We start from the raw sequence: 13472 nt of genomic DNA, 5'->3' as shown, positions 1-13472 counted from the left end.
GGCAAAGGTTCTTAATTTTGGATCTATGAATTTGCAATTTTTAATTAAATATCTTTATAATTATATTTTAGTATAATTGATTTCCTTTTGTAAGCCTATGTATTTTACTTTATGCATTTAAAAAATATTATTCTGAAAAGGAGTTCACAGAATTCATCAGACTGCCAAAGAAGGGCACAAGAAACAAAAGCTTAAGAACCCCATGGTCTAAAGGTTGACTGGCTTCAAAATTTGATGAAGTAGATATTGGCCATTGAATTCTGTAAGGTGATAAAATCTAAGTTCCTTCAGTAAATGGAAGATTTAAAAAAAAACTTCAAAATATGTTTGTATTCTCCACTATACAAGCATATAGTTTGTATAACTGCATACCAAATTTGGACAAGTTCATATCATTCATCTTGCACAGTACATTATGAGAAAGAGAATGCCAAAACAAATCCCCAAATTCTTCAAATGATGCTTGTCTTGGAATTGGTGTTTCAGGATTATGCCAGAGGTGAGACCATTATTATAATGAGATCCTTCTGGCAGATCTGCTAGGATCTCTTGAATGAAATGAAATTTATCCTGAATTTCAAGGAGTAGCAGGATATATAATACTGCATTCTGCTTTTACTTGTATCTAACTATTCAGAAAATATTTTTATTTCAGGTAGAGAAATTTTCCCTTATACATTGACCCTAATGTCATTTTCAAGGATCTCCAATAATAATAAATGAGTATTATCTACTATTCTAGGATTTCACATATTATGAATATATATATATTATGCTATAGGTTCCTAATTGTTCTAGGTATAGATGATACTATGTAAAGAAGTGGAAGATATGATCCTTGCCCTCAATAAATTTATAATAAGTCTAACTTAGAAGATGCGATACAAGCACAAGCTATATTAACCTCAAGATTTCCGAATGGACTATAATTCACTTAGATATTTTGATGAATCTGCTTTTCTTAATGTGGATAGATCATAAGTCATACAAACCATAATCCTTGATGCCATCTCATTCCATGAAATTGTTGTTCATGATTTTCTATAAATTTTCCAGAAAGGAACTGCCTGATGTTCTAGGGGCACCTTCTGGTGTACAAGGGAATCACTTGAGACATTGATCTTCTATATTTCAGCTCATGTTCATTATTCCTCTTTTCTGGTTGAACATGGTCGTCAATAGTCAATGTCATCACTCCTAGCATGCAAGTCATCCCTGATAACAAGATGTACCCTGCCTATACACATCACATCATTGCAGTGCTCTTTGGAATATTTGTAAATAGGATTTGTTTTAGATTTTGCTGTTTTATAAATTGCAATCATATAAGAAGAAAATGGGATTAAAAATGAAGTTTTTGAAGTAGCAAACAGATTGAAATTAGTGAAAGTCCTACACAGTTTCCCAAGTGTACTCCAGCCTACATTGAGGGAAGGGCAGAGGACAAAGAAAGAGGGTGGGAGGTAAGAAAGGAGGAAATGAGAAAGAAAAACATTTTGTGAATTAAAATTTTGTAATTCAAAAAGTCATAAATGAATTAACTATCAATAATTGAGTGTCATGGTCTATAACCATCTGGGTATAGGAAGAAAGACATCAAAGTTTCAGTCAGGAGAGATCAGGATTAGGACTCTGCCTCCAATGTTCATAATAACTTCTGTAAATCTCTCTACCAGTAGTAGTGAAAAAGAGATGAATGAATGAGTAAAGCATTTATTAAGTAGCTACTATATGCAAAGTACTGGGGACATTGGCAAGACATGATACAAATAAAGGGAGTACCTGGTCTCAAGAAGCTTACATTCTAATGGGGGGACACAACACATATACAGAAAAGTCTCATAGTTCTCAGTAGTGATAAATCAGAGGCAACAATTGCTCCTTAATACCATTTCCACTGGTAAAATCTTATTTCTAATGTTGAACCATTGACAGTGTCAAGAACTTTGTTGTCAAGAATTTTCTCTTCTGAGTCTTCAGTAACTGTGGCCATAGAATCTGTTAGAGCAGTTGTCAAACCATCTCTATATTTCTCAAGATGATGGTCTAGAGCAGTTGGCTGTAAGAGCATCAATTATGTCAGTTGGCAGGGCTTACTGGACCCTTCTCCACAAGTGTTGCTTCCAGTTCATGGCTATGAAAAATGGATAGGAAACAGAATTCTTTATGTGGAGGATTCATTGAACTGGGAAATGATATATCATAAACTTTAAAACACCATCTAATAAGAGTATTATTTTGCAATCATTTTTATTTATAGTTTTTCCTGTATGGATGATAGAAATATTATGATGGACTTTATAGCTTTGCAGAACTTCAGGACTTTATATAACTAGTTCAGTGTCATTTTGAAAAAAGGAATTGAAGAATTTTGCAATCAATTGGCAAACTGTTTGGAATTTGCCCAGAAACTCTTCCTTCCATAAAGCTGAACATAAGTTGAAAAAGACATTGGCAAATACTTTTATTGACCACAAATCTTCCCATTTAGTAGGTAATTGAACAGAGTCATGTCTGCCATGAAATCTTATATCAATTGAATGTATTGGTGTAAGATTATCTGAGATGAGACACTATGGCTACATTTATCTTTCAGTTCCAATATCACCAGACAATAAAGATATCTTATGAGATCTTATATTCACTCAATCTCTTGGTAAACTAGGTAGACATAAACATGTCTATGGTAAAAGTTTAACAATTCTCTTCTCATGTTTTCATCAAGCATGTCATCCATGCATACATATACTATTTCCTAAAAAGTTATAAAGATTGAAAAAAAAAACAATTACAGGAGCCAATAGTTGCTAATAACTTCTCAAATGCCTTGTCTACCCCTTATTTTCTCCAACAAAAACACCATTTGTGATTATTTTCATTCATTTTAGACCAATAGTTCTTAAACATTTGTAAATCATGAGCCTCTTGGGTAGTCTGGTGAAACCATGGAACCATTCTCAGGAAAAAAAATTGGTTTTAAACACATGAAATAAAAAAACCAAATATTACAAAGGAAATTTATGTCAAGATAATTATCAAAAAAGAACAAATTCACCCACTAAAGGTTAAGAACCTTTCATTAGAATTGTTTCAAAATAATATTTCAGGATATCAAAGTATAATTAGTGTAAATTGCATAATACATAATATATATTCTCTATTTCTAGGGATAGGATGCTCAAATGAAGATTGAAATGGTCAAGAAATATTTGACAGAAAAAGTGAAACTTGAATGAAATTTAGGTAGAAGATAATATCCTTGTTATTTCCTTTTTGTGTTATAGAATCAAAATGCATCATGTGTCACCATGTATATATGGAGGATCTTTTTCCAAAGGAAGTTTATCCAAATCCTTTACTTATAAAGGTGTTCTATGATGGCACCTTGATATATTTAGAAGGAAAGTGTTGTGTTTTTGTTTGTTTTTTGTTTTTGTTTTTGTTTTTTTAAAGAAAAAAATAGCCAAGAGTTAGCATCTTAGGAGAAGTGGTGTTTTTCTGAAGTAGAAAGGGTATAAAACATATTTGAAATCCTATAATGTCTGGAGGAAAAGAAAATATTTCCAGGAAAGCTACCTGAACTGTTTCTCTATCCCTGCAACACAGTGTATAAAAATGCTTGACAAGGAATTCTTTGAGTAATTTTCCAGATGTTGCTGTTGAGACATTCATGTGCTATCATGACAAACAGGGTGAAATTAAGTGAATGACAGGAGAGTAGACACTAAAGTTTCAATGATTAGCTTGGCAGAACCCCACTATTGAGCAGAATGCCCTCAAGGCTGAATAATCCGGAAGAACACCACCATACAAAGGTTAAACCCACTCGAAAGAAATCCTGCTCTAATCCCTCCCCAGCTGGAGCTCATTAGATTTGAAGAATGGAAGAGTCATATTTTCCTGAAATACACAGTAACAACGGAGGCCTAATTAGAGAGCAAAGGGTAGCAGCTTAGAGGCTTTTAATAAATTGGATGTCCCCAGTGTGCTATCATGTATTCAGTATGAAAGAAATGACAGAGTAATCTGAAGTGTTAATATGTACCCAATTTAGGGCAAATCATCTAAAGAAAACCATTTAACCTGTAATTTTCAGGTCATAAAACAAATTTTAACAAACGAAAGTGCTCTTTTCTAAGATGCTTTTAAAACATTTTGAAGAAAAGATTGCCTGACAAATGATAACTAGCTGATGTGATGTTAACAAATATGGAAAGCACAGTGCATTTGTTTGTTTGTTTTTATCCTTCCTTAACATGAATTCTTCAATTGATTTTTTTCAAGTCACTGGATAACTTAACCTCATTGATCCTTGAAGGAACTATTGAAAATATTCAATATAGTCAGATGAATTTGTAATTGACTGAACATGCATGCTCCCTCCAGAGATGCACATCTCAACTGATGTCCAGAAGATTATTATCCATTTCCTTCTACCAATTCACTACAGTGGGTTACTCCAAAGTGAGGGTAGTCTCTATTCCTCAATTATTTTTTAATTGTTTTGTTTTTCTGTACTTTGTAAACAGCATCAAATGGAAGAATTTCCATATGATCTGAAGAAGAGGACCAAAGATAAAAAGATTTTGCACGTCTTGTCAAAGAGCTGATGGACTAAAAAATACTGAATGAAAGACATACATTTTTTGGACATGAATATGGGAGTTTATGTTTCTAGACTGTGCACATATGTTTTGAGGGTTTTATTTTTGTTTTGTTATGGGAGTTGGGGGAAATGCAGAAGGAAATAGAAATAACAAATGGCTATAAAAATAAATATTTTAAGTGCCGAAAAAAACCTATTTTGTCAAATTGAGTGAAATTGCTCTCCCTACTTATTTTACCCCAATTATAAATGGGGTTTTGGTTAGCGTGACATCAAATATAATGTATAACAGAATAATTAAAAATAAGAATACATATAGGTGGAAAATCAATTGAAAAGATTACAAAAATAAATGATTATGAACCTTTGGGATAAGACAGTAACTTTTATGGAGAATTAAATATATATGAAACATTTCAAAAGAATTATAAATAATTCATAATGGATATAGAATTATCTCAAGATCAGAATGATTTTAAATCCCAACTGTGATAATTATTGTCTTGTGTCCTTGTTCAGGTCACTTAACCGCTTTGTGACTCAGGTAACCCTATGAGACCTGAAATTGAAAAAAAAAATTATTAACCTTCATTGATAGAGAGTATCTCCTCTCCTGAGTTTAAAAAAAAAAGTAACAAAATAAGACAAAAATCCAACTTACATCACATCACAATTTAGTGAATTTTGGTCAAAAGTTGACCTTCTAATAATAAAAGTGGAGCCTATTTCTCAAGTATTTGACAAAAACCGTTGGGAAAAAATAGAAAGCAATTTGACAGAAAATAGACATAAACCTATATCTCATAACATATACCAAGAAAATTTCCAAATGAGTCCATAACTTAGAAATAAAGAGTGACATCATTAACATATTAGAGAGGCATAGAAAAAAAAATTACCTGTCAGATATAGGAAACAGAGAAGAGTTCCTGACTAAATAAAAGGTAGAAAGGTCCACAGGAGGTAAAAATGGGTAATTTTGATTACATAAAATAAAAAAAAAGTTTTTAAACAAACAAAATTAATGCATTTGAAGTTTTAAGAGAAGCAAGAAATTTGGGGAAAGGTCTGAGGCAAATTTCTCTATAATGGTCTCATTTCTAAGATATCATTCAAATTTTTAAGGAGAGCCATTACCCAATTTGTAAATGATAAGAGCCTAATAAGAAATTATCAGAAGGAAAAGTCAAGGTATCAACTGCCATATAAAAAATAACAAAGAACTGGAAACTACCAGGTTATCCAATAATGGGACAATGACTCAAGATATTTTTGTATGTGAAGTTCAGAAATATTATTGTCATAAGATATAATAAAAGGGACAGCTTCAGATTAGCTTTAAAGGACCTATATGAAACAATGGAGAATGAAATGAGAAGAATCCTAAGAACAATTTATATATTATCAATAACATTGAAAAAGGAGGGAGGAAGAGGCAAAAGAGGAAAGAAAGGAAGGAAGGAAGGAAGGAAGGAAGGAAGGAAGGAAGGAAGGAAGAAGAAAGAAAGAAAGAAAGAAAGAAAGAAAGAAAGAAAGAAAGAAAGAAAGAAAGAAAGAAAGAAAGAAAGAAAGAAAGAAAGAAAGAAAGAAAGAAAGAAAGAAAGAAAGAAAGAAAGAAAGAAAGAAAGAAAGAAAGAAAGAAAGAAAGAAAGAAAGAAAGAAAGAAAGAAAGAAGGAAAGAAAGAAAGAAGGAAAGAAAGAAAGAAGGAAAGAAAGAAAGAAAGAAAGAAAGAAAGAAAGAAAGAAAGACTTAGGAACAGCATTCAATGTAATGATCAGCCAGTTTTAAAAGACTACCCAACTCTGGAAAGAGATGATTTCATGATTTCATTCAAGGTGTAGATGAAACATAGATTTTCCAAAGTGACCACTGGGGAATTTGTTTTTGTTTTTGTTTTTGTTTTGAGTATTCATATGTATTAAGTGTGATCATGGAAGCATCTATTTAGATAAATAAAAACGATCAGATAAAAAAAAAAGTCAGAAAGAAACATAGATAAACTACACAACTTCAAAGTTACATATTGAGTTTATTATTCTTATTATATTTTAAAAGGAAAGGCAAATTGTATATAGAGACTTGTTTCATTAAAAATCCTGGTTTTCTGTCTTACTTTATGTATGAAAATTATCATTTTGTTTGATAATCCCTGGTTATAGTTTTAGAAATAAAAAAAAATTATTAATTAAAATTTTTAATAATTAAAAATGCTAATTTCTCTATCACTCATGCAAGGCAAATTTCCTAGTTCCTCTGTCATAAGAGTCATCTAAAAAGGAGCTAAATCTGAAATCCATTTAAGTAGTTTCATTGTGAACTGATGTCATTGAAAATCCATCCTAGGAATTGAAGGAAAGATAGTCAGTTAATCACATCTAACTGCAGTTACTGAGGAACTCATTATAACATAATAGCTATGAATTGATGAATTACTGTAATAGCTGGCTGATGTTTGTGCCTTATTTGCTTAAGTTAGACACATAGAATATGGTTCTCTGAAGGTTTATATAAAAACTTTCTTAAATGATCAAATATGATTTTAATTCTCAATTTAATTCATGAAACACTTTTTAAATGCCTACTAAGTGCAAGGAGGCATGGAGTTAAAAGGAAATTTAAAATGGTCTATGACACCCAGGAGATTACAATCACTACAATTACAATAGTTAGATACATGATTTAGGAAGGAGAATGCTAACAACTAATGTGACCAGAAAAGGCTTCACATAGGAAATAGTACCTTTGCTGAGTTTTAAAGGAACTTAAGAATTTTGTTGGGTATATATACAAAGGTAATGCATGACAACCTTGAGATAAGCCTGTACAAAGCCACTAAGATGAGAAATGGATACCAAATTTAGGGACTAACAAGTAAGCCAGTTTGACTGAAAAACATCATGTTTAGATTAGTCTGATAAGGGTTTTTTTTTTTTTAACTAATGCATCACATCAAATTGTGAAGGGCTTTCAGAGTCAGGCTGAAGACTTCATATTTTATCCTAGAAGCAATAAAGAAGTAGTAAAGATTTTTGAGGATGACAATGGCATAATCAAAGTATCCCTTAAGAAAAGTAATGGAGTGAAGAGAGAGAAGAAGAAAGAGCTAAGAACAAAATCTTGAGGCTCAACTTGACTTAGAATGCAGAAAGAAATGAACCATAGGAGAGAAAGAAAGAGCGGTCAGATAGGTATTAGCCATTAGAATTTAATTTTTTTCAAATATGCTTTGGTGCCTACCAAAGCTCTTGGAACATAGTAGGTTTTTAAATAAATCCTTGCTGATTGATTGGTTGAAAGGCAAGAGAATGAGGAGAAAGCATCATAGAACAAAGAGAAGAAAGAACATAAGAGCCAAAGGAGACTGAAAAGCATAGGGGGAAGTGTGCTGGGACAAGACCATTGGAAATGAGGATTAAGAAGCCATTATTCATTGTTATAAATGGAGCTTAGATAGAGTGGTGGGGATGGAAGCCAAATTACAGAAAGTTTAGTAATGAGTGGGAAGTGAAGAAGTAAAGAGAATGAGTAGAAACAGCTCTTTCCAGAAGTTTGGAATTAAAGAGTAGTTGAGATGATAAGATGATAGCTTCAATTCAATTTAATAAGCATTTATTAAGCATACTCGAAGCATTCATGGACTTACTTGAAATGCCAGATACTTTTGTTTTCATGGTTTACACAAGTTTTCAATTAAAATGTAGTCCCACACTATGGTGCCTGAGGAACTTATTATAGGGAGGTCTCAGGTCAGTCCACAAATGGTAAAACTAATAAACCATGGTAAGCATTTGTTTTTCACTGTTATTTACCAGGGTCAATACTAAGCACTGCATGATATATCTATAGCACATTTTCTGTATCAAAAAGACTGGCTATGATCCCAGAATGTTCTTTCTTTTATATAGATCTAAATACATCACTCCTCACTCAAAATGTGGCTCAGGATGAGTCCTAAGCCTCCTTCTGGAACTCCACCCTGGCTGCCATACTGCTTCCACCCCAGTTTTCTCCTTTGATTATTGAGTTCCGCCTGAAAATCCATTTGAGGAAATACCCACCCCAGCCATGCTCAATGCAAACCTGGGTCAGCCCATGATCACCTAGAATCCTTCCATATATTGCTCCTGCAAGGAGACCGGTCCATTTTTCAGTTCCATTCTATATGAGTTATCCTCTTCCAATAGAATGCATACATAATCGTCCTGATCCATATCTTGTCACTGGACCCTGCTGGCTCCAAAGGAGAAAATGAGGCAGGTGACTTTGCACAGCCCTCCCTCATTTAAATCCAATTCATTTGCATGACATGACATCACGTCCCTGTTATCATAGTGGTCTTTGACAATGAAGAACAAATAACAAGCTCCCTAACAGAAGGAAGTGTTTTTCTTTTTGTTTATATTTTTATTCCTAAAAGTTAGTACTGTTCCTATCACATAGTAAGCTCTTAATAAAGACTTCCTCTATCTATTTTTCTATTACAATTTTTTCAAAAACTCCCTGTTGATTAATAAAGTTTAGACTCTCTGCCTAGAATTTAAACCCTTTCACATCTTTTATTTTATAACAATGGGCCCTCTCTCTAAGAGTTCAGATCTGAGGGAATCCATGACACTTTTTTAATATGTCCTCCAAAAAAGTCCTTTGCAAAGTGTGTTATTTATTTAACAATAAGTTCTGAAAAAAATGTGTATGCATTGCATACTTTTAAATGTAATTTGTTTAATTAACATTTTTCTTCAACACTTTTTTAGGTCTATAAATCAATAAAACAATAAATCAAGCCTGATTTGTAGCATTTTATGACTTCCAAAATATAAATGTTCACATTAAAAATTTAAAAATCAGCTTTCCTGAAACTGAAGAGTTGATTCCAGCACACATTGCATGACATTATACAAATACTAATGGAAGGCATGGAGTATCCACTAGTTATTGCTTGTTTTCATCCTGTGATCAACCCAACTTCTTTTCCAGTCATTCATCTGGTCCTTTACCCTATTTCTCCCATACAATTATTTGTTGGAAATGTGTTAGATTGTGTATATTCCTTGTGCCCCTCTTCAGTGCTCTTTGGATGAAATTCAACTTAAATTCTTTAGAAACTAATAATCTATTGTTTGTAGTTGTATGGTCTCATCATAGGAATATTAAGAAAAAAAAGTCCTTTAGTTCAGGGGAAAGATTAAGGGTCATGAAATATACTGCACAATTTCCTAAAGGTAATCCTTATTTCATATTATTCCCTTATGCACACTCTCCAGACTAAGCAAACTGGACAACTTGTTACCCAGTGAATAAACACTGTATTGTTTTCAAATCAATTATTTAGCAATACACACAGCCTGACTCCAAGCTACAATTCCAGCCTTACTGTATATCACTAACCCTCTCTCACTATCACAATCTAGCCAAATTATTCTTCTCTCTGTTTCCCGTACATGGCATCTCTGGGTCTTTGTATTGACTAGTGAAATGGCTTCCCATTTACCTCTGCTTCAAAGCCTCTTCCTTTAAGATTCAACTCAGGAAAGGATTTTCTTCTAGAGGAAAATTTTCCTCATCCACCCCTTCCTCAACTGCTTGTATCCTCCCTCTCTTAAATACGAATTGCTTAGTATTTAACTATTTTGCCTGCATGTGTGTATGTGTGCACGCGTGTGTGTGTATACACTTGGTCTTTTTATTTGATTGTTTATAACTGTTATACTTATCAATCATCTGTTCATTTATTTATGTAATATTATTATTTTTGCTGATATTATCTCCCATTAGAATATCAACCAATCAATCGATAAATATGTATTAAGCACCTATTACATATCAGGAACTATGTGTACAGTCTTATTCTCTTTATTTGATTGTTTATTGTTTATATTTATCTATCATTTGTTCATTTATTTATGTAATATGGTTATTGTTGTTGATATTGTTTTCTATACCATTAGAATATCAACCAAGCAATCAATAAAGATGTATTAAGTATCTATTATGTACCAAGCATTCTGCTTAAAAAAAAAAAAAAAGGCAAAAATAATTCCTTACCCTCAAAGAGCTATCAAAATAACTTAAGCTCATGGCATGCAATATTTATTTTATTCTTGGTATTTGTCTCCTTAGTACCTAGTACAGTGCCTGGTAGATAATAGGCACTTAATAGACACTCCTTGGTTGATTTAAAAAGTTTTAAAACATCCTAAATAGAAAACTTTTGTTTCTACCACTTTTTACCTTGTTTGCCTTGCCACTTTCTGATGTATTCTAAGTAGCTTAAACAGGACAATGAGTACTATGTTCTATCTTCCCCTCCGCCTGATTTATATAACATGAAAGTACGTTTATCATATTTGCAAAGAATATGGGTAGTACTGTCAATCTGCTGAAATATTTATTTCAAATAGAAATGTCTCTCCTAGGACCTTCTTCATTCACTTGGACCTTTTGCTAGATTAATTGATTTAATATCTATTGAGATCCTCTAATGAATTTGACATTGTATAATGCATTCAGAAATTATTACCTTGGTATATTGCACAAACGGTAACATAATTTTTGTCTTATTTGGTAGGCAGTCTGGGCAGAGTTATTTCAGAGAAAACCAAGAAAATTCATTTTTTTTCCTCATGAATCTAGTGAATAGCTCTGCTTGTATTGTAGATGAAGTTCAGAAGCCTATGAAAAATCATGAGCCCGAAGCCAAAGAATGTCTGGATTTTTGCTGAATATGATTCTTATAGATGTGTTCAAATAGCGAGTTAAACTATGCTGGGAGATTTAAGGCAAAGGAGAAGGCACAATGCACTTTCAGCAGTCCTCTCTTATCAGAAGAGAAATATGGTAGGTGGAAGCCAGCCTGATGAAGTGCAAATTAAGCATAGATAGCTTCCTTCCCTCCTTGATGCTGTCATTCAGTATATAAGGAGCCTGTAGAAGAAAATTGTCTCTGTTTGGTTTGAATGTTCATTTTGCTAGTTTTCCTGGGACATTTAATGGATATTATTGATTTGCAATAGCTTCTCCATAAAGGTGACATCTTGCCTTGAGAAATTCCTGCAATAAGAAACACATTTCATTTTCCACATGACATATATGCTATGGCCTCTTTTAATCTATTCTAATTTAACTTATGTGTTATTTTTGATAGGAAGAAGGACTTGTCCTATTATCTCATTAGTATTAGGAATTCCTAGTTTCATCTACAAATGAAAGAAGGCAATTTCCCTACAATTTTAAGAGTTTCCTAAAGCAAGAAATTTAAAGCAAGAAAACAGGGACCCAGAACTCTGATGTCACTTCTCATGTATAGTAAAGACCAGGTACCTAATTAACTATGAGTCTTCCTCTAAAAATTTAGTCATAGGTAGTCATAGATAAATTATGTGTGTGTGTGCACACATGTGGGTGTATAATATATGTCTATATTATACATGCATGTATGCAAGCACATTATATATGTATATATTAAATACACTATATATTATATATACCTGCATGCATATATACTATATATTAATAACTGCACTGAATGAACTGGCTTATTTTCACTTCTTAAAAGCGAAGTGTTCTACAATGAGAAACATACACAGAGGGAAAAAAAAAGACCATTATACATGCCATTTCCCACTTTACTTTGCTAAAATAATATTACAGAAGTTGCTACATACTAGACTTTGGAGTCACTTGTAACTTATGCTCTCTCTTGAAGTTATAAGAAAGTTATGGGAAACTAGAGGTAGGTGACATTCAGTCAGAAAGAAGAGACAGACAGACATAAATGGGCAGAGAGAGGAGACACAAAAGAGGAGACACAGACAGACACAGGAGAGAGACAGACAGATGGATAACAGAGAAAAGAGACAGACAGACAGACAAATATCAGAGACACAGAGAGGAAAGAGATAGACAGATATCAGAGAAAAGAGACAGACACAGAGAGGAAAGAGATAGACAGACAGATATCAGAGAAAAGAGACAGACACAGATGGACCAAAAGAAGAGACAGACAGACAGACACAAGAGAGTCAGAGAGATAGACAGATGGATAACAGAAAAGAGACAGACAGACAGACAGATAACAGAGAAAAGAGACAGACAGGCATATAGATAGTGAGGAGGGATAGATACAAGCAAACAGAAAGGAGAGAGATATAAAACAATTCAAAGAGGCTGAACCCTAGACACAGAAATGCAGAGACAAAGTTCTCCCTTCTCTTTCATTATTACTTTTATTCTCTGTCTTCCTTAACCTTCCTTTTTTCTTCCCCTCCTCTAATAGAAATTGGACAGCATCAAGAATCTCTACTTCTGGAGAGCTTAGGAGACTCAGAGGATAGTGCCAGACCCATTTGAGAACTTCTTGAAAATGAAGAGCATCAAGTGGCCATTTGGGGGAGAAGTGAGCTAGTTCTGTAGATTTATTTTTGAGGCCATTACTGGTGATTAGCTTGGATAATCAATGGACAGCCCATGAGGGTTATTGGTATCCTTACCATGTCAAAAGATCAAGAAGAAAGCCTCTTAATCATTGTAATGACTCTTCCTCTATCAGAAAATTTATGGAAGGGCATGGAAAGGAGAAAACAAATACAAGGTACCATGGGTAAGGTGCAATTTACTTCAGTAGAATAAGTGCTAACATAGAGAAAATCATAAATTCATGGAAGTATAGAAAATTTTTTAGGTTTTTATCACTCAATAACCATTTATCAAGTGCTTAACACAGTGCCTGGCATTGAGTAAGTGCATACTGAATATTTGTTGACTTGTTTACTATATGCAAAACAATGCTAGAAGATGAAGAAAATATTGTCTTGCCTTCAGAGACTTTGACATTTAATGATGAGATACCATGAAACATATGAAATT

Source organism: Sminthopsis crassicaudata, chromosome 3 (assembly GCF_048593235.1).
Source record: "Sminthopsis crassicaudata isolate SCR6 chromosome 3, ASM4859323v1, whole genome shotgun sequence".
Taxonomy (NCBI): domain Eukaryota; kingdom Metazoa; phylum Chordata; class Mammalia; order Dasyuromorphia; family Dasyuridae; genus Sminthopsis; species Sminthopsis crassicaudata.
The sequence above is the reverse complement of the archived record's forward strand: the minus strand, read 5'-3'. Positions refer to the sequence as shown.